We start from the raw sequence: 7,762 nt of genomic DNA, 5'->3' as shown, positions 1-7,762 counted from the left end.
TTTCTTTCTTTCTTTCTTTCTTTCTTTCTTTCTTTCTTTCTTTCTTTCTTTCTTTTCTTTCTTTCTTTCTCTTTCTTTTTCCTTCTCTCTCCCTCTCTCCTTCTGTCCCTCCCTTCTTCCTCCCTTCCTCCTCTCCTCCCTTACTCTCTTTCTCTTTCTTTCTAGAGAGGACATGAGAGAGAGAGCCTGCTGAGAGTCTGCTGAGCACAGAGCCTGATGTAAGGCTTGATCCCATGACCCTGGAGCCAAACTCCAGAGTCAGACCCTCAACCAACTGAGCCACCCAGGGGCACTTGTAAACTAACTTTAGGTTGTATATGTAATATGGTGATTCCTTATCACTTTGAAGTAAACTACAACATTCTCAGGAGTAGCATTTAATAGAACGTTATGGGGGCACCTGGGTGGCTCACTCAGTTAAACACCAGACTTCGACTCAGGTCATGATCTCATGGTTCGTGGGTTCAGGCCCCATGACGGGCTCAGTGCTGACAGCTCAGAGCCTGGAGCCTGCTTTGGATTCTGTGTCTCCCGCTCTCTCTGCCCCTTCTTCACTCTCTCTCTCTCTCTGAAAAATAAACATTAAAAAAAAATTTAAAAAAAAGAAAGTTATGTATAGAACGACCCTCTGTAATTTCCACCACTAGGAGAGAAAAATATTAGTGTATGTTCTTAATTGTTAGTTTGGTTGTTAATATGCTATATATATATATATATATATACATACATACACACACACACACACACACACACACACACACACACACGGAGATTACAAAATAATCTCCACATTTATTTATGACAGGCAGGCTTGTGACTTTGTTTCTACTCCTTTGTAATTATGATTATGTCAGGTTCTACAATTTTTATTATCTCAGAAATATCAAGTCTGTGCAGTTCCCATTACTTCACTCAATAATTGTACAACTTTATTTTATAATCTGAGGATGTGATTATTATTTACACACTGACTAACACCTAAAACACAGAAACCAAAATCTTTCAAACATGATTAATCTTTATGGTTCCTATTAGGAAAACATCCATCTTGAAATTCAGCCTTCTTGGGTCCTTAAACCAGCAGTGGAGACTGAGAGAAGGCCCAAGAGTATGCAAGTCTTGGAACTTGTTACTTAGTAAGAGCTATGCATTATGTATCATTAATTTCCTCTTTAAGGCTCTCAAGAACATACAGCTCCTATCATCATTTTTAATAACTTGCAAACCCAAGACAAGTACGTATATCTTCAAGGAAAAGGGAAAAAATATAACACCAAGGTGGTTATTTTAGCCCAGATTTCTTTAAAAACATTTTTTTAATGTTTATTCATTTTGAGAGGGGGAGGTGCAGAGAGAGAAGAAGACACAGAATCTGAAGCAGGCTCTAGGATCTGAGCTATCAGCACAGAGCCCAATGCTGGGCTTGAACCCACAAACTGGGAGATCATGACCTGAGCCAAAGTCAGACACCTAACCAAATGAGCCACCCAGGTGCCCCTAACCCAGATTTTGTCATAGCGGGTAGAAGGTTTAGAAACCATACATAATTATTTCACAGCTATTTTATCCTTTTACAAACATCTTTGGGTCATCGTTAAAAACAGGGGCCTACTTACTTACACTATCCATCTCTGTGTGCCCAAACCCTACTCTGTTAATGTAAAATTATTTAATATTACAATAACATAAGTCATTGAACTAAAGAAACCTATTTCTTCAAAAAAGGTTTCTATTTCTTTTCATAGAAAGTGGAATGTTGTGATGTACTCATCTGTGCATTTTAAATAGATTTGGTGGGAATATTTGCCTGTTTGTATACCTTCTCAAGGAAAAATTAAATTGACCTCAGCTACCAGGTTATTTACAATTCTATCTGGTTTCCATCATAGTGTGTGTCAGGGGCTGTATTTATCAAATCTCAAGGAATTATTTAAGAGTTACAGGAAATCACATTTTTTTTTTTGGCAAAATACTGACTCTTTTGCTATTTGCTGGATTTCAAGTTTCTGGAAGTTGGACACAACTGAAATAATGAGAAATGGGGTGGAGAGTAATGGTTTGCTTAAGTAACTGTGAGAGATAAGTCACAAAGTACCCAGAGTTTCCATCTGATTCACAGAAGGGAAGGAAGCTGGGAGGAGCAGGTGTGGAGGTGGGATCCTGGGGTGGAATCCTGGTGGAGGTTTCTGGACTGATAAGGTCCAGGACTGTGGGAACCTTCTCCCTGGTTTCAGCAGCTGTGCTCTGTAAAGAAGGCTTGACAAGCTCCCTCCTTGGGAGGAATGGATGGAATGTGGATGTTCCACTTTACCTTGGGCTTTGAAACCACAGGGAGCTCTAGACCATTCTGAAGCCACAGCCAGCAGAAGGCATTCAGGCTCCGGAGTGAGGGTCCAGGGTTTCCCCATAAATCAAAGACTGCACTATTGCAACCTCAGTGATCACATGATCTTGGCATTATTTCAATGTAGTTTTAAAAATAAAACCAAATAAACGACAAATTAAGGATTGGGGAGGAGGTAAACGAACACACTATCTAAAAGCCTATTACAGTTTTGGCCAGATCTTTGACTCAGAACATGGTATTGCACAAAATTGTGGTGTAATCTTAAATGCCATAAACAGTTAAGCATGTGTAACGTCTACCTAATTGTTTGGAATGAAGAAAACAAACAAAAGCATTACAGAAACACAGGATTGGCACACACAGGGTACTTGACAATAATATGCTGCGTAACTTGGGAGGTAATTTTACCTCCCTGGGTTTCAGTTTCTTTAGCTAAAAAATAAAGAATTTGGACTAGGTATTTAAAATCCTATTATCTCAAGTTTTTGATTTTTTTTAAAATTATAACTGTTGGTCTCTTTTAAATATTATAAGCATCGTATGATTTACAAGTAGTCATTTTATTTTGGCGTTTATTTACCCAGTATAAAGTCATGTATGCTCAATGCAAAAAACAAAAACAAAAACAAAACAAAACAAAAAACAGAGAACTATTGAAAACTTAAGAAAGCCTATAAACTCATTATCCTGAGATATCTACAATAAACTTGTTTGTGTTAGTAAGTACAAACTTCATATATATAGATGGTATAGATATATAGCAAGTTAGGATTATACTACTTATGCTGTTTCATTATCCACTTTTTATCTTAAAATACAGTGTGTATATTTTTAATGGCTGTATTTATTAGCTTTCCTTATTTTTAACGGTGAATTTTTAACAGTGAATTTTACTGCAGGTATACTGGGTGTATTTGTATCGTCATTTAAGAAATCATCTTGATGCTGATCAGCTTTATATATTAACAATTTCAACAACATATTCTGTTGAACATTTAAATTGCTTCTTTCCACTATTGTTTACAATGTTTCAGTAGACATATCTGTACACTTCTCTGAATATTCCCCAAAGATAAATTCCAGGAAGTAGAATTGTTAGGTCACAGGCAATGTGAGTGAATGTTTTAATCTGACAGATATTTTTTAATTAAAAATACTGTAAACATTTTGTTAAATGTATAAAAATCATGATTCATCCTAATTTAAGCAAACATTTTATTGAACTTTCATTGAGTGATATTTGTTCTATGAATATTGCCTTTAACAGTGCTGAGATTAAATACATTTGCAAGAATATATTCTGAAAGTAACAATGTTTCCCACTCTGTAGATGGGTTTTGAGAATGAAGTAAGTGCTAAAACCTAAATGGTAATTCCTGGGCCCTGGGCTTGCTTCTCACAGGACAATTAGCCTGGAGGCAGGCACTGAGCAGGCCCCATACTCTGGAAACAGGCAGGGTGACAGTGAAAGGTCATGGGTTACTGTCCTTCTGAGCCCATATGAATTTGGTTCTCCCTCTTTTTCACATGGTATGAGTGAATGACCCTGGAGAATGTTAATACTCTAAAGCTATATGGGACGCTTGGGTGGCTCAGTCTGTTAAGCATCTGACTCTTGGTTTTGGCTCAGGTCATGATCTCATGGTTCGTGAGTTCAAAACCGCACTGGGCTCTGAGCTGGCAGCACAGAGCCTGCTTGGGATTCTCTCTCTCCCTCTCTCTCTCTGCCCCTTCCCTGCTCATTCACTCTCTGTCTCTCTCAAAATAAATAAACTTAAAAAAAAATAAAGCTATAGAATCAATCTAATTATTTTACAATTTTAACTGGCATCAACTTGAAAATGTCTACTTAGCTACAAATGAGTACAAACTACTACAGTTGATCCTTGACACTCGGTGAGTCAGGGTGCCTACCCACCTCGCAGTCGAAAATCTGTGTATAACTTTTGACTACTAGAAACTTAACTACTAAGAGCCTACTGTTGACTGTTACTGATCACGTAAACAGTCATTTAACACATATTTTGTATATGTATCGTATGATGGATTATATACTATATTCTTTACCATATACTCTATTGACTGGAAAAAATCCATATGGAAGTGGGCCCACACAGTTCACACCGATGTTGTTCAAGAGTCAACCACATTTTAAAGTGACCTCATATGAGACACCATGCTTTGTGCCTTAAATGCATTTCCATTCATCCACAAGAAGAAAGAAAACGCGACATAGCAACTTAGGTTCTATGATGCCTATGTAAAGATGAAGAAAATGAAGGGTACGACGAAGGCACCCACGGTAAAAAAGCTAGCAAATCGAGGACAAAAATCAGGTCTGAGGGAGTTCTGTTCATTTGTACACTAGTTCTCTTAAATCACTGTGCGTTAGCAAGTTTACAGAGCATGGTAAATTCATCACAATACAAAGATCAGGGAAGCTCCCCACTGCATAGAGCATGAGTGAAGATGGTTACATTCTCATACTTCTAATACTTGCCCATCCTAAAAACAGAAGGTTTGGGGTAAATTCTGTTCCTTACCTTTTCTCCTACAAAACCTGGGATGGGGGAGTTGCTCTAACTTGCTACTTTTTTCTCCCATTCCAGCTCACTGGTTTCTTAAATAAGGTAACACTTCGTATCCCACTCATTTATTCTCATAAGTGGGAGGGTTGGTTTGTTTGTGTTAATAATTGTTTAACAGATGAGCCGCTTCCCCTAAGAGCCCAAAGCATATATCAGGATTACGGACGATCGGTAAGATACAGTTTTGTTTTTTGTTTTTTCTTAAATTTGATGGGAGATTTAAGGGATTGCTAAATAAGTATCCTGTGCTTTTTGAAAGTCTGCATTACACCATTTTGTTTTCAGGAAAGACCTACATTAGTACCTGTTTTCATTAGCTGAAAGAAATGTGAAGAGGATTTGAAGTTTTACGAAAAAAGAAGAAAAGCAAAAATAGTGTTGTGTTTGTTTTGCGGCCACATTGGAGAGGTAGCTCGCTCCCCAAACAGTGAGAGTGGCGCCGCCAAGCGCCTTTCTCGGGAACTACACTCAGCATCTCAGCGTCAAGCTACTATGGCTTTGAACAGGGTATGTGAGCATTTGAACTTTATTTCTATATATTTTGTGCATCCATTAGCAAGATGTGTCCTGAGGTATCAGAAAAGCCTAAGAGAGGTTATTTTTGGGGTCTAGGAATACTAAAGGAAATCCTATTTAAATTAAAGGTAATAGCTTCTTTGCTCTATGCCATTTCAGCTTACAAAAGATTTCATAGAAGCCCTCTACTTTTGGATAGCGAGGGAAACCTGTACTTTTGTTTTATAAAAGATGCACATATATTAAATTTCTTCTATCATGTAAATCTTAACATTTTATAGAGCCAGTATATTCTCTCTGAGACACATAGGTTATTTTCCCCTCTTTAAATAGCTGAAAGAAATGGAATCACAGAAGTATATTATGTGACCTCCCCAAGGTTATTTAGCAGACCAACTGCAGAAATGCAGAGTTTAGTTAAAACCAGCTAAAAGTAAAACAAGGGAGTACTTTTCAAATATAAAACTATAGAGGCTTTAGGATAATCAGCAGAGTAGACTAAAACTACTTGGTATATGCTAAACAATCAAAGAGGTTGTTTTATTTTTAATCAAAGGCAGATATTCTAAAAGCATGTAGAGTTTTTAATCAGAAAATATCCTCAGATAAATAAGATTCACACAGGGATTAAATCTATTCAGTCCGGTTCAAAGTTATAGAGCAAGCATAATAGAGAAAGGCTTTTAGAAATCTACTTGAGTAAGCCATTTTGATCTTTTTATCTTGATTGCTCTTTATCTCCTGATAGTTTACTTCTCAGCTTTAGTGTTGGGGTAAAAAAAAAAAAAAAAAAAAAAAAAAAAGTTGGTCAGCCTTTACTTTGTGCTTGCCTGCTTATTGTATTAAGGATTCTATGTCTATAATATTCATTCCAAAGTGGATTGTGCATACTCTTTGTTTAAATGGTTAGTTCCAGAAATATTTAAGAATCTTTCTCTACCTAAAATAAACATTTTGAAGAACCATTCAGGAGTGTGAGAGATGATGAGTGGAATGTTTTATGTTACGCGTTAACTGTGGCTCAAAGGATGAAATCTTTGCTATGTTGTAAAAATAGTCTCAATTCCTCTTCATTAAAGCAAATAATTTGGTTGCCTGAAAGTCTAAGTTACCCATATCAGCCAAACAGAAATCCAAGGGCTGAAATATGTGTGGCATTTGTTATTTGAATTCCTCCACCTTTCCATGCTACAGTGCTAACTAGATGGTAAATTGTGAAATGCAATCAAATGCAAAGCTTACAATAAAATCAGGTCATCAGCTGGAATATTTACAAGTTCATATGATATTAACAAAATCTTACTGAAATTTTTATGATATTTATTTAGTGTAGAAGAAAAATCAATCTTACTATGAATACCTAACTCATGGAATGGATTCTTCTGTAAGAACCTGATCCCTTAATATGATACCTTAATATTGGAAGTCTTTGAGTAAAGAAAAAAAGAAATAAATAGAAATATGCTTTATATTAAAATACTTGAGATCAAGAATGAATTAATCTAAATCATGCTTAAAAAAAGAAAACACCTCTCTCTCTCTCTCTCTCTCAGTTGATATAATTGTCTTAAATAAGTACTAATTCATTTCAGAGCAATCTAGCCTAAAACTCAAATTTTCTTTACTCTTACTCTGTGGCATTTTTACTATGGAATTTTGGAAACATAAATAACTTATTGAAAGCCTGTAAATGGACTTTCTCAAGAAAACTGGTAAATTCTATGCCTCTAGAGATATCCAAATTTATATAATATATATTTACATGTGTGTGTATAGTGTATTCTAAAGAGAACTCAGTTGTACATTGGTTTATTTATGAATACTTCCAGAGTTCATGATTGGATTTGGTAACTTTAGGGTCCATTTAATCTAAAAGAAAATCTGCTTAGAAAAAAAAAAGAAAAAGTCCATAATATGTAGAATGGATATGGCACTAACATTAAATAAAATTGTAAATATGGGGGAGCCTAGGTGGCTTAGTTGGTTAATACCCGACTTCGGCTCAGGTCATGATCTCAGGATTCGTGGGTTCAAGCCCCACAACAGGCTTTCTGCTCTCAGAGCCCTCTGCAGTCAGCACTGAGCCTGCTTTGGATTCTCTGTCTCCCTCTCTCTCTGCCCCTCCCCTCTTGTGCATGCTCTTTCTTTCAAATAAGTAAGCATTAAAAACTTTTTAAAATTGGGGCGCCTGGGTTGCTCAGTCGGTTGAGCGGCCGACTTCGCTCAGGTCATGATCTCGCGGTCCGTGAGTTCGAGCCCCACGTCAGGCTGTGTGCTGACAGCTCAGAGCCTGGAGCCTGTTTCAGATTCT

Source organism: Herpailurus yagouaroundi, unplaced genomic scaffold (assembly GCF_014898765.1).
Source record: "Herpailurus yagouaroundi ecotype Mexico unplaced genomic scaffold, PumYag 100, whole genome shotgun sequence".
Lineage (NCBI taxonomy): Eukaryota > Metazoa > Chordata > Mammalia > Carnivora > Felidae > Herpailurus > Herpailurus yagouaroundi.
This window is presented reverse-complemented; position numbering follows the sequence as displayed.